This window comes from Lagopus leucura, unplaced genomic scaffold, assembly GCF_019238085.1.
Source record: "Lagopus leucura isolate 7727_CA_CO unplaced genomic scaffold, USGS_WTPT01 Super-Scaffold_100021, whole genome shotgun sequence".
Lineage (NCBI taxonomy): Eukaryota > Metazoa > Chordata > Aves > Galliformes > Phasianidae > Lagopus > Lagopus leucura.
Window position 1 is genome coordinate 3,713,370 of NW_024962274.1, and position 23,455 is coordinate 3,736,824.

Consider the following 23,455-nt stretch of genomic DNA (forward strand, 5'->3'; position numbering starts at 1 on the left):
GTGATACCAGGTGAGGATTTACATTCTAAATGCAGGCCCCTTCTTCTTTGGCAGTAATTCAAGTTAACTATAGTAATGTTGGAGATTCTTGTACTATACAAATACCTGATTTCTCTTTGTAATCTGTTGGATTTAATCTGACTTTAGTGAAATATTATGATAGTGCGTACCAACAGCCTAATTATCCAAAATGAGGAAGAAAAAAAAAGGCTTTCCTTTGATTGGTTTTGAATTTGCATCTCTTTGTTATCACTGCTTGTCCTTGTGTTACAAAACAAGGAGAACAGAAGCACTAGATCTGTATTCCCTAAACCAGCCAGGGTTTCACATACTTTTAACGTGTTCCAGAAGAAGCTGTGCTATTGTTTTATACAATGCCAGTAGTACCACGGTACTTCAAACAGCTTTCTGAAATGCAGTTCTTTCTGTTCCCGCTGTTATCATTTCCTAGGACACTGGGAAAGACCCCGAGCTCTAAACGCTGGATTAAGATCTTCACTTCAGCAGCTGAGGTCAGTGGCTCCTGTCGTTCAGTCTGCACTTCTCACTCAGAGGCTGGTTTCAAACAGAGGCCATCAGCCTAAGAAGCAAGTGGGACTTCCAGGCAGCTGTTCTGCTGTTGTGGTCCTTATGAGTAATTTCTTTCCTCTTAATTTATTATGTAGAATCAAGACCTGAATTCAGAACCCCCCATTGCTAGTTTTGGAGGGTTTTTTGAAAAAACTATGTGCCTGATATGGTTCAGACCATAATTAGTGTAAGTCTTACTCTTTTTACAGAAAGCTCTTTTGCGTTATTAAAATACAGCAACTAACTGACTGACTTCCATATAAAGGGGGAGGGGAAGAAAGGAGTCACACATAACTTGAGTTACTCGAGCATAAGGTATTTTTATTCAGTTGAGCCCTTTAGTTCAGATTAGGATCATAGCTTCTTTTGAATGTACTAGTTACTTTGAGTTCTTAGTTCATTGTTGAAAAACTAACACTTCTAGACATCTCTGACAAGTTCAAATAAAAAACCATTAGGATCTTTAAATTTAAATCTCACTGGAAAGTTGAATTTACAAAAATGCCTGTCTACGGCTTATATGGATCTATACAGGAAAACTAACACAGGTTAAGTTAGCATAGGACAAGTCTTATTTTTATTTTCTTTCTTAATATTGGGAGATGAAGAGCCATATGTGACAATAAATAACTTTGTAAATGATTCTGAGGATATAGTGGGAAGATTGTGCTCTTGATGAGTTGATATAGGTATTTTTTCTTATATCTGGGTAATAGAGATAGTTGCACTAGTGGCAGACTCACAATGAAGGTTATATTGATCCATTAACTTATCTGTATGTTTATGACATGAGAAATACAAGGATATATCTTTGATTTAATAATTATATAATAATAAATGGCACCATTTTTACACTTCTGTACTGCTTGCTTTACAAAGAAGGCCAATGTTTTTACAGACGGATAACTCAGAACTGACCAGGAAGGGAAAAAAAGCCCTTAAAACGAATACATTTCAAGGAGGCTGTAATTATTTCCTTCTTTGTGACTTACAGCAACATACTGAAAGTTAATAAAGATAAATGTAACATTTACAGGGTAATAAGAGATTGTGGAAGGAAATAAACAAACCTAGGATATAGTGCATCTAAGTAAACACAAAGGTTGTAAAACCTTCAAACTCAAATATCAAGAGCACTGCAAATTAATGCTGCACACAATAGACCCTTTGGAAGCTAACTTAATCCACCCCCATGTATCTACATGAGGGCCATGCATAACAATGCATGAGCTGGATTTCCATTAGAGTTTCCTCTGCAGGCTGTCAGTTGTTTGAAGAAATAACAATTTCCTAGGCATGAAAGCTTTTTCAGAATGTTCCCACTGATGTGTAATAAAAGTGACTTTACTTTTTCCTCCCCCCTTCTTCCTCAAGCCCCTCCCTCTGAGATGTGACTTTGGGGGGGAAGAGGATGGACTTCGACCCCCGGCCCCCTACCAGTTTACCTTGCCTGGATTATCAGTGCAGGTGTTAAAATAATTGAAGGTGTGGTAGGAGATACAACCCCTAATAGCCTTTCCTATATGGAGATTACCTAGGTAGAGAATGCCAGAGTACCTGAAGAATAGGCATGTGAGTACCTTATTAACATAGCACCATTCAGCGGCAGCTGCATATCTGGAAAAAAAACCCTTTAAAGAGCCTATTCATCTATGTTAATGGGCCCATTGCACAGTACATTGTGTGGGAAATTAAGTCTCTGGCTGTGAACTTCCTGTGCTGTGCAAGCTGCCTTGACTCTTTTTTATTGCTTCAGTGTTATTATCTCCTCCTGGAAATAAAAACAATCATGTTCTCACATTTGAGAAGCCAAAACATTCCCAGATAACAAACTGGTTGAAAGTTTCTTTTGTTTCCCTTATTAAGTGAAAAAATATGTTTTGAAATTAAAGTAAACCCTAAATTAACATCAAAGCCCATCAAATTAGCTGAGCTGTCATATGCATGATAATGCTGGGTTTTCTTTTTTTTTTTTTCCTTCCCTGTAAAATACACAATTTAAATTGCTTTCCTATTTATTGTTACTTCCTTGGAATTAATTTTTGCCACAAAGTATGTTAATTTATTCAAATGAGACATGATTTTTGAATGTTTAACGGCAAAAGAAGTGCTTTCCTGCTGAAAGATTGAGGTAGAAAATAACACTACTTTAAACGTTTTCCTAAAATACAACGCCTCTCCATTTTGGCACTGAGTGGACAGATTCTCGAAACACAGATCTTGACAGGTGTACCAAAAAGAGTAAACCTTACGTGTTCGAGATATTTTTAAGCTCTGTGATCACTTTGTGAGTAATATATGATATTGTAGTCTACAAAACCTTTCACCAAAAAAATAGTTATCATCAAATATTTAAGCAACTTTTATTCTTAATTTAAGATCCAAATTCTACACGTTGTATCATCATCATCTTCATCATGCTGCCAAAAGGAAGGATTAATTATCAGTGCTACCTGGTTAAAACTCAATTAAGGAGGATCTCTTTTTTCTTTTTTATCTTGCCTCTTTCAGTCCTTCCTTTCAATTTCAACTTAATTTGCTCAAATATTTGACGCATTTAATGAGCATATATAGAATAGAAATAGCCATTGAATATGCTGTTCTCCTTCCATGGTGTACATTCAACTTCAACTAGACAACAGTAAAAACAGCCAAAAAAGTCCTAACTTTTGCAGTTATTTGAATTACTGATATAAATTGCAATGTAATTCGGTTCTTCAGATAAAAGAACTATTTAGCACTGTAAAGCTGGCTCACTCCATACCAGTTATCAAGAAGTATCAGTAGAGGAAGGAAGTGAATAAGGAATGAGCCTTATAATGCAAACCATCATTTTACCCAGTCTGTTCCATGCATTCGTCCTATAATTTTTCTTCAAAAATTTAACTGTGAAATCTCTGGTGCAGGGATGGTGTGGTATGCCCATACCTTGCTGTTTTCTCTGCTTTATAGTTCTTGACAGTATTATCATAATAAAAATCATTATTGCTGCTGCTAGACACAGCACTGAGTGTTCTTTGGGTGTGTACAAGTCTGACAAGTGATGATGCACTAATATCAGGGAGCAAATCAATATTTCATCTTACTTAATGATTCAATTATGGAAATTCTTCCCTCAATGCCATTTGTTAACTAAAGTCATCATAAACTGTAGTCCATTCAGTACATCTTTTAGTGGCACTCTAAATTACATCTTCCTGACATTTAGATATTGGAATATTAGACAACTTTCTCTTTTCAATTCAATCCTGTTTCACAGCACAAGCCATCTGGGAACATGTACCCATTAGTGCTCTAGAAGGCACTGTTAAGAGTTTGCATATTTTAAAAAGTTGGAGAAAATCAGAACTGCAGAAAGACCAACACGTGACATTTTTATATCAGTAGATTTGGCTGTTACATCATTATAACATTTTTTTCAATAGAATCATAGAATCATATTTTTTTTCCTTTGTCTTATATAATCTATTTAATTTCTAAAGTTACTTGTAAGTTTGTTTGTTTGTTTGATGACTGGCATCTTGCAGGTTTTATAATACGTTTTAAGAGTTTAAAAATATACATTGGACTTCCAGACCAGCCATTCCATTTAGTCCCTTTTCCACAGCAATACCATTTTTATACAGCAAGTGTGCTGATGGCATTTCATGAATAATAGGGTGGCTGGTAATCTGGATGCAAGCAAAATTTTTTCAAACAGTTGCTGTAAACATAATTCAGATTAATGGGCCATTTACAGTCTTGCTAACTTACTAACTGGCTCTGTGCTCTAGGTAATCAGGGTGACATTACTGCCGGCACAAAAATGACATCTCGTCATCAGAAATTTTCTTCATTGGCACAGAAAATGCCAGGCACATCACCTCTGACTGTGTGGCCACCACATCTATTAACCTTATTGATTTGGAGTCATGCTGTGCCACACTGGAAAACTACTCCCTGCTGAAAGACTCAAGTGGATCAATCCTGAACCATGAACAAAACTCAATAACAAAATGTAGTAGGCACCTTTCTCCATTAAGTATTCCTCAAAGTAAATCACATTAGAGGACGTCACCTTGAGGAGCTTCCCTTAGGATTCTGTGATCTCCCAGAAACTAACAGAGAAAAATGTCAAAATTGAGGGAAAAGATATTTATAATGCCAATTGTATTTTGCATCTTACTATAACTAATTTTCCCTTTCTAAACTTGAGAAATCTAAAAGTGCTGTTTGTTTTTAATGATGATTATCCCTGGTATTTCATCCAGTGACAGATGTCACAGTCTGGAAAACAAAGTTTTCTCCTTTTATCAACCTTTCAGCATTTTCATGAATTTATCAGCATTTATTTTTGAGAGCCTCAATGTGATGGGTCTTGAAAATGAAAAAAGACCTCTGACTTCTTTCATCCTCATACAGTTAACAAAGAAGTCAACAAAAGGAGTTCCAGAGCTTCATATTTCCTGACAAAAGATAGAGGATTGCAGCAAGCCCCATTCATATTTAAATGTTCATGGCTTTGGAATTAAAAGTCCATCTTTCATGTTACCATTTCCGTTCCTTACTTTTTTTGTTGGTGTTTGCCAGCAATGAAAACGATGTCCCAAACATTAGTGTGATTCTTCAGTCTGCAGAACTTCTGTTCTTAGAGAATATTCCTTGTTACAGCCAACTGAAGCTTTTTTTTTTTTTTTTTTTTTTTTTTTTTTTTTTTGGGGGGGGGGGGTGTTTTTTTTGTTTGTTTGTTTTTATTAAGAGTTGCACATCATTCCAGTTTTTAATTGTCTTGGAAAACTTATTTGGGACAAGAAAAGTGTGTGTATAACTGATCTGTGTGCATGTGAGTAATTATAGCTGAGTAAGTTTTATTAAATCTAGCAGGACCCCCAACCTCAGGGAAAATTACTCACATGAGTAAGGGGCACAGGACAGGATCATTTCTGTTGCTCTATACTGTGACAACAGTATTTTTTCCCAAGGGTATGATCTGAAAACTTGGCAGCTAAAACCTGTGGGCATAAGGTTGAATTTTGCACTGGTTTTGATGTTGATGAATAGAATAAATTTCATTAAGAATATTCCTTGTATGAAGTTAAACCATGCTTAACATCTGTATATTTATCCGTATTAAATATTTTGATATTTTATTTCAAAGAAATTTCTAGATTATAAAAAGCAAGGAAAAACAAATGAAATGACATTAGAAAATATTATCAGTTGCTTAGGAAAAAAAAAAAAAAGTGATTTCTCAAAGCCACATAGAAGTCTGGAAAATATTATTTTTATTCCTTAGGAAATAACCCTGGGTTTCTAATTAATGTCATGAAATTAAGGCCATTTATCTGGAAAACTGAAAGAAGATCTATATATGCTCCAAAGTTCGGTGTTTGTCCCTGAGCTCTAACATGGGATATACTGTGTGAAAGTCTAACATGGGATACACCATACATCATCTCTATTTAGAGCCCCTAGGCAGGAAGTATGGATAAAAAAAATAATCAAAATTACTGTTTTTCTTTACTGAAAGCCCTCCAAGGAATTCATTGGAATGAGTTCTGTCTGCCCATCTAATTGATAATTATTTAATTAGCAATTTATAATGATAATGGGATTTTACCCCCCACCAGTCCATCTTGTCGGTAAGAAAAATATAAGTAGACAACCTTATGTATTACTTTACCACTTTTGGCAGTTGGCACAAGATATTGTGGGCCAGCGTTGTGATTCCCCACAGTTAAACCATAAAAGCAGTGTATTCATATATTTCCTTTGCCCACAGTATTTCCTTTTCTCATTACCGTGGGTGACTGGCATTCTCACAATGTGTGTGGGTGCACAGGCTTGTTGTGTCACCATGGACAGTTCTAAGAGCAGCTTCATTAGTTCTTTTTACAACAAAAGCTAGGTTTTTTTTCCTGCCTTCTCTTTCTTTCCCTTAGTTGGCATGCGGGTTGAATTTTTCTTGGACCCCCTGCTTGACTTTTTTTTTTTTTTAGAGCTCCTTTTGAACAGTGCAGCAGTGTGAACACTAGGAATTGTAACTGATAGACTGTTTGTAGGAGAACTCATGAAAGTTCTCTTTGTTCACTTCACATCAACCAGGTTTATACGAACCCTCCCCCACCTCAGCCAAACAGGGGAAAGGAAATCCACTTTTAATTATACATTGATGGGAATCACTGTATAGTGAAATTGCATCAAGTGGAGAATGCCCACTTTATACTCCTTTATCTAAGAATCCAAAAGAAGCACTGGTGTAAAAAAAAAAAAATGGATATGTAAGCGTAGACTCCCCAGTATATAGCCAGCCCTGACTAATTGAAATCAGTTTGCCAACTCTGCTTCCAGTCCTGGTAAAAAAAAAAAAAATAACACTAACAGTGATTTATCCCTTAGTCCTTGATCCTGTCATGTTTTATCTTTGAAACCTTACCAAAAATATTTCCAAAGCTCTGTATTTTTAATGGAGGGAGAGTGGAGGGGGGCGGGGGCAGAATTTGCAAGTGTAAGCTATTTTCAAAATTTGAACTGGTGGTATTGATGTCTTTCCTATTTTCTTCCCTCAGACAATCACAGGAAACTGGGAAAAAGAGTCTTGAGGGCAGAAAGAAAGAAGATCTACCTGGTGGTGGCAGAACAAAAAGATTATACAACCACGCAAGAAGAGTAAGTAAACAAGAGTAGCACTTTGTCATTTTATGCTTTTGCCCAGTGAAAGAAAAAAAAAATTAAATAGTGACTTCTGTGATTATAAATCATTTGAGGTAATATGCTAATAAATATGTAATGTTAATTTTTGTGTGCTTCTTAAAATTAGTATTACAAGATATCATTAATATTGATGACTGTGCAGGATATTCATTATTATTATCTACTGTTAAAGTTTACTATTGTTCTATTTGCCTTTTGAATCTTTCAGTACAGAAAGGATATTTTAGTGGTTTTCTCAAATATTTCATCAGGAAATGAATTATTTTTTTTAAAGAGTTCTTAAAGTTCACTTTTTACTTTCATTGGCTTAGTTATCCCAGTACATTTAGTAGCTCCAAAAGAAATGCCTCCTTTTTATTTCCATGGGAACTATAACAGATACAAAGGGTACAATAACACTGTTTGATAGAGTAAATTCTCAGCTACAAAACACTATTTTTCAACACAGTCAGCACCATAAACTGTGCACTTCTGCAAGCAATGAAACTGAGCCTGCATGCTGTGCTTGTAAAATTCTTCATGGTCATCTGGAATGTGACTTGTCCCAGTTGCCACTCACACAACTACCACCACCTCACTGCACTCATATCCACTGTTTGGTCTCCATAAATGTTCAGCAAGTGTTGATGAATATCAGTGGGTGCCATATTTCCCACATGGATATTGGTGGGAAGGTTCAGTCTTTATTGCCATGCTGCCAATATCCACCTCTGACACTGTGGGCCAACGTATTAAAATAAGAGGCGCTACTTTTGGAGCAGCTTTAAGCATCTGTATTTTTTAAATTTCAGTAAAAAAAAAAAAGAAAGGACTTGTTAGCACCTGTGAAAGAATGACTATGAATGCCAAAGAAAGACTAGTCTACCTACAAATAGTTTATGATGCAACCTGTACAAGCAGCTAACAGTATTGCTAACTAGAGACGTAATTAAGCTAGTGACATTTAAGCGGGCTGGGGTGGGAGAAATATCTCCATGGAATTAAGAGCTATTTTGATGTAGGAAATAAAACGGTGTTGATAATTCCCACTTCAAAGGCAAACTACTGATTGCATCAAGGTCAAAGGCAACAGTGCAGTTGTGTCTTGCAGAAACAACAAGGATGTGTTTTGCATTGATGATGGGCCTGTTTGTTAGGAACCCCATCCTAGGCATTATTCCTATGTAGAGCCTGAAAGAACTGACCCACTTTCCGCTGCCAATCCTGGTATACATTCTTCTGCTGCACAATCAAGTCAAGAATGTGTGACTGCATAGTCCTTCTGCAGATTCAGGCAGTATCTGCTTCCAACCCTCTCCTATTTCATCACTGTCCCAGATTTTCTTCCAAGATTCTATTAAAAAAATAAGTTTATTCCTTCTTAAGCAAAAGAAGAAAAGTATGTGAGTTGCACAGCCAAAAAAGATGAGGAGCTGAATGTAGCAGAGATGAAAAATGATGCTGGCTTAAAGTAAATGAAATGAAATGGGTCTGTAGGGAGGATCTAGAATATGTGAGAAACTACAAAACACCCTCATATCTGATAAGACATTCACTGAACTTCATTGCTTTCCTCACCTGCAGTTCTATCAAGTTGTTTGCAGAAGTGTGTAGGGACGAGCTTTTAAAAGGCCTGGGCTTCTTCCTTTTTCTTTTTTCTTTTTACTTATTTATTTGCCAGAGCGGAAAGGTCTCTTGAGTTTCCAGTTTGAACATCTAGTCCAAATTCAAATGTGTGACATTGTATAAGCCAGTCCATTAAGGCTTTGCTATACCAGAATGTAACCAGAGCGTGACTTCCTAGAGATGCTTATAGTTTCAAAGAAGGAATAAGAAAGTCAGGAGATGTTTAACAACCAAACACTAATTCTTTTGGATATATATATTTTTTTCCCATACAAAATAAGGCACCTTGTGATGTATTAGATGAGGCAATTTGGAAAGATTGATTAGTTCCCATGGAAAGAATAAATCTTAACACACAAGATCCCATTCAGAATTCAGGACTGAATCTGAAATGATTCAGGATTGGCAACATGTCACCTTCCAACAAAATGAGCTTTCACAGTGACCAACTACTAGATGACACAGAAACGTGGTAATTATTAAGGCTAAAGCAACTATGACAGGAATAAATATTTTTTACATCTGGGTAGGCTGAGCCATGCAAAGGGGCCTCAAGGAATAGTCTACATGGGAGCAACTGATGCACAGCAGGAGTTGCCTGAAAGTGGTACCTCTCTGCCTGCTGTGAGGGAATCATCCAGGGAGAAAAAGAAGGAATAAAACTGGCTTGGGATGAGGGTAAAGGAGACTGCGAGGAGTGGTCTGGGAATAAGAGAGAGGCTAGAATTAAGTCTAAAAAGTAAACGTTGGATTTGATTGTTCTGGTCCGTTTCCTTTATGTGTCCATACTAGATGTTATTTAAGAGAATCCTCAAAGGCCACTCTAAGGATTGCTGCTGAGAATAAAGCGCCTGAGATGGATAATGTTCTTACAACAAAAGAGTTTAAAATAAAAGGTAGGAACATTTTCTTGTAATGACTGCGTTGTATGGATTCTCTACCTGCTTTCAGTGAAGTTACTCATTCATTTACCCCATCATTCAGCTTAGAACCAGGACTTTCTTTAAAGTTCAGAAAGATGTAGTTCAGCAAGTTTCCTTCTGTGGAGAACTTAGGAGCACTGTTTGAGAGAAAAGCCCTTGAGGCTAACATGCTTTAGCTGGAGTTCTGCTGAACTGAATTTGCACATTAACTACTGTACCTTGGTCTTGCTCACTAAAGCATTCCTTGTTTAAGATGATGTGTAAATAAAGGAGAGTGAGATACAGTGTCAGGACTTATGCTGTGTCATCTGTGAACAGGCCCGTTAGGCTGCTTGTGATGCCAAGAATTGCTGAGCTGTGGATCTGCAAGCCCTATCAGCATTTCTCAGCAGTTCTGCAGCTGATTGAGAAGGCAGCCTCATAACACTAGAAAACTCACCAAGCCATGCTTCTCACAGTTGAATTTTCCTACTTCAAGCTTACTTTGGACCCAGGGCTAATAAGAAACATCTTTAACATATGTAAGATACAAATCCACAAGTTCTTCAGTAATCTTAGATCTCTCTTCAAGAGCATTCTATTCCAAATAATGGAATATTAATAGAGGGGATAGACTTCCACTGATGAGTCAGATTGATGAAATGTTGCCCAAATGTGTGATCCTCACAAAGGTAAGGATGTGTAATTGGACATTAGACTGATAAATTAAAAATTATGATTAAATGCCTGGTTAATGCCTGTAGGAGCTTAAATAGATAGCCTGGCTACAATCACTTCAGTTTTTACTGCAGTATGTCCAGATTTGTGGACATACATAAAGGGGATCAGAATTTGTCCATTTTTGTTTCTATACTCTGCTTGGTTGCATACATCTATTAATGAAAAAGCCTTTGACAGTGATGTGTCTGTTTTCTCAGGAATCTGAACAGCAGTCACAGATCAGGAACCCTGTTTTGAATCTCCCTGTATATTTTTCTTTTCTCCTCAGTTCAGCTATACTCATTTCATTAGTTTGGGTCAGTTAGGTCAGACAGCTTTATCATTATCTCCCAGGACCAAAGCTCTAGCTGAACTTTTAGTTTAGAACATTGTATCTCTGCCGGGACCTGGTGGTGTTACCATCTATTTCACTCCAAAATTATGAGGATCAATTCTTCAGTGCTTGTGTGTACTTTGTGTACCTGCCAAGTCCCCTCCTTCCGTTCCTTCAGGTAGTCTCAGAAGTGACTGATTATAAATGCTGATCTGACTCCGTCAGCTTTCAGCAGCACACCTGAGGTTCCCGTTTTCTTTCATGGTGAACAGTTTTTCTTTCTTTCTTTGACTTTTTTGAGGAACTGATTCCAAAGATTTTATTCACAGTAGTTAACAGGTGTGAATTGGTGTTTTCTAGCATAAGTGTCTTGCTGGGTAGCCTTTGTTCACTTCCTGCTGCTTCCCTGCTCTATTATGGCAAAACTTACTTTAATAGAAGTTTTTTTAATGGTTTGTACAGTGTGTATTTTTAAAGCGTATTATGGAATAAAAGTGAATACCTATCAGAACAATGTGTTCCTATGAACCTTTAACAATTGGGCAGATCCCTTGGTTTCAATGGACACAGTCCAGAACAAGGGACTTGTACCACCTGAGCAGGAGTGCTAGAATCTGGCCCTCAACAGATGCAGTTTTGTTTCCACCAGCATGTGCCAATTAAAATGATTCTGCTGTAATAAAGTATCAGGAGACAGAAAAAGAACCACCGTGAACTGAGGTAATACTGAAGAGTTAGATGCCTTTTCAGCTAACACAGATCCCCTGCTCCATTGGTGATCAATGATAATAATGACATCCACTTTCCAAGGTAGTGCTGGGCTGCTGAGGGCTGATTCTGAAGCCAGTGGCTGGTGTGAGTTGTTGAGGGATATTCAAAGACCATGTTAGATGGGCGGCAGGAAGATCTGAAGCCAGTGGAGATGTAGAACAGAAATAATAGAAGGTGGAATAAGAATGACACCATTCCCAGAATGTCTGAATTAAGAAGGAAGGCAGGAAATGTTGAACTGTGTTTGAAATACTTTGTCTGCTCAGTACAAAGTAATTGTACAGCATATCAGTCATTAATGCCTCAAAAATGAATATGAAGAGCTCAAAAATTTAGTTCAGTGGTTCGTAATGGTAATTGTTTTAGATGGCGAACAACAAATGTCTGACAAACACTTTCAAATTTCTCTTTGAACAGAAATATGTAACTGCTAAGTTAGGCCTCCCACTCTTTACACCTCTTTCATGCGTCTTGACATGACTCACCTTAGGGATGTTCCTTCTGATTTCCATAATTAAAGGCAGAATGAAACAGTTACTGGTACTTAAAAAAATTCTTATCTGTGAACACTGAGGGAGAAGAATGCCTGTGCACTTTGGGTATTTTACTTTTATCTGTTTCTCTTTACTATGGTTAACATTGCTTGTTTAAACAAGAACTACAATGCTTGTATTTGCTGACTCCATTTCTGTGCTGGTTGCTGTGGCACAATTTCAAGCTGCTTTCAGTGTTATAGTATTTTCAGGATTTTACTGCTGTAATTACGACATTTGCCCCTCACTGTTCAGTTTATGTCTCTATTTTTTGCTTGAGAGTTGTAATTCTAGGGTTAGATTTTTTCATACGAGTCCATTTAAAAACTGAAAGGGATGGGAGGAATTCAGTATCAAGTAGTACAAGGAAAAAAAAAAAAAAAAAAAGATTTTGCCAGAGCAAAGAAAAACTGCACACAGAAGATGAGAAAGCTCTTTGCTGCATCACCTATGTGCTACATTACAGCACTTCTGCAGTCTTCAACTGTGTTCCCTTTTCTCTCCCAAACTTCCACCTCTGTTAATAGCTCTCAGGCTTATTTTTTCCCATAGATTTTATAACAAACTTGGCAAAACACCTGATGCTGGCAGAGACCGGAATGAGACCCTGGTAAAAAAAAAGAGAAGGTTTCTTCTTTTGAAGCAGAGAGCTCTTCAAAACTGAAGCTCTTTGTGAACCTGCAGAGGTTCACTCCCAAAAATAGAGTATCAAATCTAGAAGTAACTTTCTGTGAAGTTAGGCACTGGAATTTAGCCAGTGACCAGCAAGATGAAGAGACTTGTAGAAATATTTTGCAGAAACATTTAGAACAAAGAAGCAGTCTTTCTTGAAAGTGAAATATTTTGCAACAAAATCTGCCATTTTTACAGTTTGGCTCGTGTATTTCTTCAATTTTCAGTATGGTTACAGAAAAAGAGAAGAATATAGTCTGGCATCCCCATCCGACATACAAGCTCAAGCTTGAACATATAGAATCATTTTGCCTGGAAATAGACATTTTGACTCTAAGCATTCTCTTAAAAATAATCATATGGTCGTTTTCAAACAGAAGAAAAATCAACATTTTGAAAGTTGATGCAAGGTATCTTGTGTCTTCCAGATAGCTCTATTCATGTATTCTTTAGCTGCCACAAGCAGAACTGTAATTCAGCAATTACCTGCGTTTCATTCACATCTTCCTTTCTCTGTTAATTCGTAAACGCATGTTTTCAATTTATTAGCATTGGATAAGTGGCCAACTATGTCTACAAGCCTTGTAATGTGTAAATTGCCCTAGCCAGCTCTAAGAAGGGATATGTATCCATAAAAGTGAATTACTCACAGATCACAAAGGAAACTGCCTGTTCAAAATTATTTCAGAAGGTCTAATTATCTCCAAAATGTAGGATTGGTTTTGTGCTGTTGAAATTTGTTAATATCCCCCAAAATGCTTTTGGCGTTCTCATATGCACAGCAGGAAAATCAGTATGGAACAGGAACTAGTTTTTAATAAAACTTGAAAAGCACAGCTTAAGGTCCTTGCTGAGCTATAAGTGCTGCTGAACTATAAACATGAGGTTGTAGGCCTCTCAAGCCTGCATACTGACTTAGGGTATTAACATATGGAAAAGGCACATGAAAAAGCAATTATAGGAAAAATTGGGTTTAGAATATTGGTATTATTAATTAGAAGTGAATAACACTGATTTAAAAATTTGACACTTCAGAAATGGCAAAGCAAAGCAATCTCTAATATGTCTGGAATTCATATTACCTGTCCAAGCAATTTTCTTTCTTCTTCTGTAAGTGCACAGTATTGTTCATTTCAATGAGATATTACAGACAGACACTAGACACTCAATTCCCCCTTCTTCAGACAACTGGGATTTAAATACCCATTCAGTTCGGTAAATGATACGTCTATCACAAAACTCCTTTTTAACTCTATGTCTACAGTTGAAAACATATGGCTGATATATAATTAATAGGCATTTTACATCCTTCTGAAGAGCAGAAATGTGTACTTACTTTTTTTTAATTTGTGATACAGACAGTGGATGACTGGCACTGAATGTGTGTAAAAATGATAGCACTACATGAGGGAGGAAAAAAGATCTTTTACAAGAGGGTTAGATCAAAGACAATGAAGTTGGTGACATACTGAATATTATTATCTACTTCTGTCTTATATTAAGACTGAGTAGGTTTCTCCATCAATAAAAAATGTTTCTTTGTTATCCACATATCTGGTTTGATTTCATTTTTCTTGAATTACATTTCAGTACGAACACTAGGTGTGTGCTGGGAGTGGTTTGTACAGAAGAAATACCAATCTGGAGGATTGTGACCTGCATGTTGTATTGGGCAGGCGTGTTAAACCCAGTTGATGTTTTTCTTCATCTTCAGTATCTGTACAAGTGGTGCAACAGAGTTTGCTGAATGTCCTGAATGGAATTTCTGGCGTTCAATGCTGAAAATATAAATGGAGCATTGAAGTAGCGTAAATTCACAGTGGAAAAGTTAAAGTCTTAGATTAGTATTTAGTATTAACAATATCAGGATATCCTTTTCTTCCAGGTTCAGTCTTGCAAGATGTGAATATAAGAAGCTATTTTCAACTGAAAAGTCCATGGAAGAGATTTCGAAACAAAGAGGAGAAAATCAACAGGATCTAATTGTGAGGAGCAGATGATACATCTCCAGGTGGACCTCAAATGTGAAATTGCAGAAGTTTGTCTTTGGTACCAAGTAAGTGAGTATTAATGCAGTTTTGTTAAGAATAAATACAATTTTCTAGGAGCTTAAAGAACAACATAAGTTAAGATTGTGTGATCAAGGTACTACATCTGCATTTCCATAAAGCCATATAAAGTATCCCTCACTCAAAAAAAGGTCTTTAAGTGATTAAGTTCTTAATAAGTAAATAAAAGAAAATGAGTTGTGTTAATGCCTTAATAAAAGTAGGAGACAGGGGTAGGAAAAAAGTAACTATTTTCACAAAGAAGAGGTTGCTAATGGAATCATAGAGAATACAGTCTGTGTATTCATAAATACATTTTATAAAGGGTGGAGGATGATTCAGATGGTGTCACTGTTTGCAGATGGTATAAAAGTATTCAATATTAATAGATCTATGGGAGGCTGTTAAGGATTGGATAGGATTTTGGTGACAAAGTGATGATATAGGACATTCAGGATATGTTTCTGTTACTTGCAGATAGGTATCTAGAGTCATTTTAGGGACTCTCTGGCATATCCATACAAGAATTTGATATATCCATGTGAGACTAGCAGAGGTAAGGCATTATGTCTACTCTGATGCAACTTTAAGTGCCTGAAACTGAAAACTGAACCTCATCTTTAATGCTCAGTAATGTATCCCGGTACAGAGAAAAATAACTTCAACCCTATGAAAAAAATGTCTTCCAAAATGTTTTGGTGAGAGGTCTTGGAGTCTATACAAATGATTCTCTGAAAACATCAGTACTGGTCAAAATCGCAAATTGGTAAGCATTATTAGCAAAGAGAAAGAGGGGAAGAAATCCAAAGGACTCTGCTTCTGCATAAGCCTTCTGTATAACGGCAACATTAAGGGCACTGTGTCTGGTATTGATCGTTCCATCTCCAAGAACATATAGGAAAACCGGGAAAGGATTTCAAGGACGACAGAAAGGATGAGTTTAGGTAGTTGAAGACTCTTAACCTTGCAAATTCCATGTCAGAAGAGAGACGGGACAAAACTACAAAAACATGAATAATACCAGAATGTGAACTGGGAACAGTCACTCACAGTGCAAGATGCAGAGCACCCAAACCAAAGGAGCCTTTTAGGTTTAAAATGGAGAAAATGCTGTCGTTTGTGGATTTCAGTTCTCCAAGAAACTGTACAACTTAGATGAGCAGGAGGCAACATGGAGTTTACTAAGTTTCTAAGTCAGTAATAACCAGAGCATGGGAGGAGGAAGTGCAGAAAAAAATCTTTCTGCACATCACTGTCTCTGCTTTCCTCTACCAATCACCAGTGCTGGAGCCAAGAAACAGAGCTATGGAAAATTTGGCTTAGCCAGCATGACAGCTTCTGTGCTTGATCCCTCCCCTTGATCTGTAGTGCACTTAAGAACCTGCAGTAAGTGTGCAGGGTCTTTTCTTCCACATATACACAGATGAAAGCCAAGAATAATATTAAAAAGATCATGTGCTTAGAGAAAGATAAGAGCCCTTCAGGAGTCTCCCCTCAAAAAATTTCATTGGCTCATATTTGGCTATATTAATTTTGAAACAGAACATAACGTTGTATGACTTAAACTGATAGTTCTGACTGTATACAAGCATAGAATCATCAGTGAGTTAGAGATACCATTGGAAGATGAGGGCTTTTCATCAGTGAAAGAAATCTTATACAACCATTCAGGACAGCAGCTATATAAAGGAAACTATCAATGTATGAGTGCATACTGTATTCAAATTGCAGAAATTAATTAAGAAGATAAGGATTATGCTACTGTGGGGAGAGAGAGGAAAAGGAAAAAAAACAATTCAAAAAGCCAAAATCTTTATGGATTTTAATGACCAGCAGTACTCGATGTTGATGTAATAGCTCCTGTTTCTGATTGGTTCAGTAAAAATGTTTTAAATTTGCAGACATTGTGCATGCATTTATGTATTTATGCAATTACTTTTTATATATTATTTTATATTATAAACTTAATTATACATATTATCTCAATATATCTTCTGCTAATGGAGAATATGTTCTATACATATGCATAGCTCTATTTGAAAAAAAAAATCTTTTTCATATTTCTTTTGTGTGTTTTTATATAGAGCGTATAATTTTTTCCTTGTTTTGCCTAGCCTGAGCAAGGGCAAGATGAGTCAAAGACATAACTGATATCCTTGTGATAGTGTTTGAATCCCCACAGCATTGAAGCTTGACATCCCTCCCTAACAGGTCATACTGCTGCACCAAAAATACTGCCACTGCAGCAGCCTTGCCTGCTGACAGTCCCTTTGCCATTTTTGGCACTCGGGCTTTGGAGTGTTACTGTGTGAAAGCTAGGAGAAAGGAAGGGTATAATGGCTAGCAATATGCAACAAGTGTGTGGGTGAAAATGAATGATTTGGTATCACAAGGATGGCAGAGGAGTCCCTATTGGAAAACTGGTAAGGAGCACCGACGATGCAATTAAGTAGGCAGAGGAGTCCCTACAATATATGTTAAAACCTAATATCTGTTTCCCTTTTGTGAAAGACTTTGCCTCGCCTAGACAAGAAAATGAATGTCACTAACAGGAAGCCCAGTTACTTCTCACTCAAGTAACATCTTTATCAGGCAATTACTAAACCAACACGGTGATGTACCTCCAGCCAGGAGGACTAATGTGTGGGACTGTATATCTTATGTCTCAGGTAAATTACTGCCTCAGACATTTTACAAGAAATAATAAAAGCTCAGTAAGGAATAGTGGTAGGGGGAAGAAGGCCAGCAATAAAAAGGTACACATTGGTACTTCATAAGGATTAACGATTCACAGAACTGGAAAAAGTCAAAGCAGAATTAGGCATAGCAAACCAAATTAAACTGATGGCAGAAGCTTTTTCAGTCATATTGGGAGGGAAATGCACAGAGAATCACTGTGCGTTGAGGATAGAGTAGAAATTAAGGATAATCTAGGCATGACTCAAAAAATTAAATGAAGACTTTAAGAATAATTTTAAAAAAAAACTCAAAATGGGAAAAATGAGATTGAGTGGAACATGAATTTATTTTTAAAAAATCATGAAGATAAACTTGTCTTACTCTTTTATTTTAATGACATCTTGATTTTTGAGATAATGCAAATGTGTTAGTTTCAACCTGTCTGTTTTTTAGTCAAGTGTTGGGTACATTACTACATGGGGAATTATTAGTTAAATTAGAAAAGATAAGGACAAGTATCAGGACTGCAATATAAGTAAGGAAGTGTCTGAAAAGGAGATGAGAGTGAGTTAAGTTGAAAGGATTTTTTTCTCTCTCTGGAGAAAAGTTACTAGTGGAGTTCCTTTAGGATTGGTCTGGGGATTAATTTTATTTAATATTTTCCTTAATGACCTAGGCAGAAGAAGTAGGAGTGTACTAATTAATTTGCTGATGATACAAAACTGGGAGATGTCACGAATACAGAGGAGGATTGGAATATTATACAGGAAGAATTAAATGACCTTGAAGTCTGGGGTAATAGAAATGGGATGGAATTTAAGGTCATGCTCTGCAAGGTCATGCACTTCGAGACTAATGAAAAGTATCTGCTATGAACTGTAGACTCATCAGTGGGAAATGACAGAGGAAAACCACCTAGTTCTAACAGTCAATCATAGAATTACTATGAACTAACAGTGCACTTAGACCACAGAAAGGGAAAATGCAATTTAAAGATATGTCGAGGAATATATTTTTAATGGAGCAAATGGAGTATTCACACCATTGATCAAGATGCTTGTTAGACATCACCTTGAATTCTGATTATCTGTGTCTGCAGTACAAATATATATTTTTTTGTTTTATTTTTTAAAACAGGTGCAAAGAGTGAATAATGTGGTGATCAGAGGAAAGGCTGACTGTCTGGAAAGAAGCTGGGCCCAGTAAACCAGAGGTTGAGAGAGGACACAGTTGCTATCTATAAATATATTATGAGGTAAACCCATGGGAGAAACAAAAGCTCATGAAATTAAACGATAATTTTGACATGAGAACAAATGGGCATAAATTGGCTATGAATATATTTGGACAAGAAGTGTACAGGAGGTTTCTAGACACCAGAGCCATCAGTATAGGAGTGTGGGAGTAAACACAGAACTGGAAAGATTTATTAGCTGGGCTCATGCCATATAATTCATGTGCTGGCATGTTCTTGAACTTCTGGTCAGGTCTGTGCCCTGTTTTTCATGCAGTCTTGTTCTATAGACCCTTCCTTGGTTTACTATAATTTCTAGCAAATTTTTCATTGTACTTGTGGATATATTTTATAACATTATCCCCTTGATACAATACCAATGCTACACAATATATTCAGTTTGTCTATTCTTTTCTCAGGCAGCAATGACCAGAACAATGGGATGAAAAAGAAATAAAACTGCCATGTTTCTTTATAACAAATGTGTTATATAACAGCAAAAATTGTTAATTAATAATTAGGTAATACACAAACACCTTGAGTGACATCCACTCAGAAAATACATCCAGAAGTAAAAACAAATTCACTGAAAGACAGACTGATTTATTTTTAATATTTTTTTCTTTCCATTCAGTATATTTCTACAAACTTTTCATGTTTCTTCACTACCAAACAATTGTCATGATGGCCCATCATGATTGCTACTAAATTCTTATGTTCATCTGTTTCTTCTCAGACAAGAATTGCACTTGCAATAATGATAGGATTGTCTGTTTGTTTGTTTTGTGTGGACTACAAACTTTGATATTTTATAACAAAAAGCTCTTTTTTTTTTCCTCAAAATATAAATATTCTCTTCTCTTAAGTAGACCACAATTGTTAGGTTATAAATCTGCAGTTTTATGTCATTGCTTTCAACAAGAACAATGTGGGGAGGAGGAGAAGGGGGGTTAGAACTCAGTTTTCTCTCTGTTGAATGACATGGCTTAATCATAATGAATGGAAATAGTCCCAAGGTTATGTACTGTATTTGTGCTGTAAAATCAAAACAGTCATATTGTGCCTTTAATGCTGTCTCAAATGGATATTCTCATTATTGCGTTCTGAGAAATGCTCTACCTAGTATGTCTCAAATCTCATTCTAATCATTACAAATTAACAATACAGAGGTTGAAAAGCAGCAGCAGCATACTCTGATACCAAGTAAATAATGACAACCTTGTGTTTCCCAGGAGAAGGGCCTCGCTTTCCAATAAACCAGTAATTTGAGCAGGTTTCTAACTATCTGATTGAAGTGTTACAACTATTAAAAGTTCAAGATATCTGCATCTATTACTGCATCTAACAGATATTGAATTACAATACTTACTCTGTACAGCCAGCAGCTTATTCTTTTTGTCATGTGCTGTTGTGTTGTGTTTTATCAACTTCAGAGACAATGATGCAAAATAATGCAATGTGACACCATGAAATACAATAAGATGTGACATAACACATTAGAAATTTAAAGAATGAAAAGCTTCGGTCAATTCAGGAAACAGGAACCCTGTCCAAATTTATTGTGACAAGTAAGAACAGTGCAAACACTAAACACTGTTCTCAAACCAGAGGGCACCATTGTTTTCTGACCACCCAAATTGCTCGCAGATACTGCCGTCATCTTTATTTTTAGTTTGATTTAATATGCGTGGGGCTGGGAGCTTTCTCAGTTTGGGTTGTGATTTTGTTGTTTTGGGGTTTTCTTCTCCCCTTCGCCCAGTCTGGCATTAGTATTGAAATATGTAAATTGGCATCCAAATGGCTTGGAGTGATTGTCAGCAACTTTCCATTCCAAACAAACCCCTTTCTTGACATTTCACAGGGATGCATTGCTAACATGCTTCCAAGGATTTTGTAAAAATCCAATTCTCTGAACAGAGGCTCAAAATAGGTGAACAAAAAAGCATCTGTGTTAGCAGAAAAGAAGCATTTTCAGTCCATATCTATGGTATGCTAATTGAAATTGTAGAAACAGGCTGCTTTCCTGTAGAGTACTGAAATGAATTGGAATATGAAACAAGTCTCTTAAATCTGACTACTCCAGACTTTTCTTCCTCACATTTTCACTGTCTTCTGTTCATATCTGTTGGATGATATTTAGGTCTGCATTAATGGATTAAAGGCCACATTGATCTCAGTTGGAAAATATGAGTTGCTGTTGCTGATCACCCTATGATATTGCCAAAGCCTTCTCCTTTGCTAGTAAAGTCAAATTCTATTGAAGTCTATCCCAAATAGTCATCTGTATAAACAATGATATTGTGATTCTAAACTTCAAGCACATTTTCTGACCAGCTGTACTAACCATTTTTATGTATGTTTCATTTAAGGGCAGCAATACCATGCCGTGAAGTCAGACAATGAAGGGATTAAATCTATTTTTGTAAAGCCAATTTAGGGCCTAGATGGTTCATTTGATCAGACTCTGGACTTTCATCACAGGGAAAAGCAGTTCATATCAGGCCTTGGCTGTTGTGTTCAGAAGTAAACTTCATGGGATGCTTGTAAAATGAGTACAGAGATTCTTGGTTTACTTGTCAGCAAAGTGCAGAAGAATAGGGAGCTGCCAGATGGAGGTGAAAATTAAGTCTCCTGAAAAGGATTATTAAAAGTGCAAAGCTCATAGAGCACCTAGCTAAATGAATAACAGACAGGTGACTGCTAAATATCCCACATCTTCCCCAGCAAATCAAACATTAAGTAGTACAGCAAATCCTTCTAAATCAGTAAGTGCAACAAAAATCTCTGTGGCGATTTATTTTTTGTGCACTAAAGGATAAAATCCAGTGTTCACTGAGATGAATGAAGAAATAAATGAATTAAATGAATGCACTCGTGCTACTACTGCCAATTAAAAGAAATAAAATGATTCTGGGACAGATCCTTAGATGAATTACACCTCCGATTAGCTCTGCTAGATGAGTTTTGTGATAAGTCAGATAGTAATGTGCAGTATTATTTTCAAAAGCTCAAAGTGTCATTAACTGAGTTTGTTAACTAATTAATTAATTATTGGTCTGAAAAAAAAAATAGATTCACCTACTTTTTAACATGAATTAGGATCTAAATGGGTACAGTTATTACAGGAAAAATGAGATCTGAAGTGAACGTAAGGTTAGATTTCTCAGTCATTGCCCATGAAATTCTGATGTGATTTAAAGCCAACTTCTAATGTATTTGGATAACTAGCCACTTTTAGAATTCTTTTAAAATGTGGCCTGTAAGTGTTATTGGCTATTTAATTACTCACAATCATATGATCACGATACCAAATTTTCAGTACAGCCAGGGAAACATTTCAGAGAACAGTTTCCAAGTTTCCATGTAGTCAAAGAGCAACTTAATTTGTGTTTTCAAAATCTGATTAGAATGCAGATTTTTTTCCTCTTTATAATTCAGTGAATATTACAAGCTTAGCAAGTTAGAACCGAGTAGTAAAAATCGATAGGCTTTCCACGAGTTAATTGCTAGATGATTCATTAAAAATAATATTTCCTTTAAAAATGCAATAACTTAGTTTGTAGTTTTATGGAGTAGCCAAATTATTGTCAGCCAGTGAGATTCTTTACATACCGATAGAGTCATTTCTATAAAAACATACATAAGGAACTCCATATAGGTAAAATGTAAAATGTGTAATGTATACTCAGCTTTAGCTGGTGACTGAAGAAGGCTTCAACTGGTTTCTGGGGCTGTATCTTTAAACACACCCTACAGCATGTGTGCAGACACCACAAAGAAACCTCTGCTGTACCTGTGCACTGCTTGTTCCATGCTCATCACAGCAGAGGAACAAAGAGCAATTTGCAACTGGCATGGACTACTGCTTATATATTGTAATTTATGAATTCTACAGTGAGTAAAACGGCTGTGTATTCCCTATTCTTGCTGATTCCAAGTGCAAGTTCCTTTGTAATACCCTGCCAGTTGAATGAAAATGATGGTTTGGGGGAGGAGGAGATATGCCCATTTATTCCTTGGTTTCTCAGCTACAGCTGCCAAGAAGAGAACAAATTGTAGTGGTGTGTTCTGTGATACAGGCATCTGCCCAGTGAATCTGGATAAGCCCACCAGCCATGTTCTGTTTAAGTCACCAGACAGCCATCAGATGGCAATGACTTTCAGTCACCAATGACCTGTCCACATTTGAACCTGTGGCCCAGAGGTGGAAGGTTTTGTGTAACTCAGTGCTTCCCTGAGCTCGCCAGTTCACGCTTTGATAAATGCAATTAGAAAGGAATAAAAATATTCTCCAGACAATACTGGCTATATGCAGACTCTTGAATCAGTTTTTCCACTGGTTTCTGCAGCTATATTTGTGCCATAAGCACAAATATAACTTCAAGTACAGCCAGTATTGAAATGATTTACACCAGCTGTTGGTAGAAACTATTGAAATATACACAGGTTGATGGATGGCTGGATCGATAGATTGCTCTTTTCCATTGAGTACCTTCTAACCATTGGCTTTTGGAAGAAGTTGTCTTGCAATTTGTAAGACCCATTAGATGACAGAGCTGGCTGTTGCCTAGGGTGGAGGATTGGTTTCTTAGTACTTGCCTGTGCAAGATTTAGAACAAGAGCAGGAAAGGTGTATGAGTTGTATTGGATTTTGAAGTGAAATGAGAAGTACTGTCTGCATATGCACCAAAATA

General features: G+C 36.6%; 1 long non-coding RNA gene across 1 annotated transcript; it reads left to right on the plus strand.

The window, feature by feature from the left end:
• The first annotated feature begins 480 nt into the window (after positions 1-480).
• On the plus strand, positions 481-14,833 carry LOC122183825. The gene is made up of 3 exons (XR_006180378.1): positions 481-512; positions 7,119-7,218; positions 14,686-14,833. It is a non-coding gene; the product is annotated as an uncharacterized LOC122183825 (long non-coding RNA).
• Positions 14,834-23,455: the final 8,622 nt, after the last annotated feature.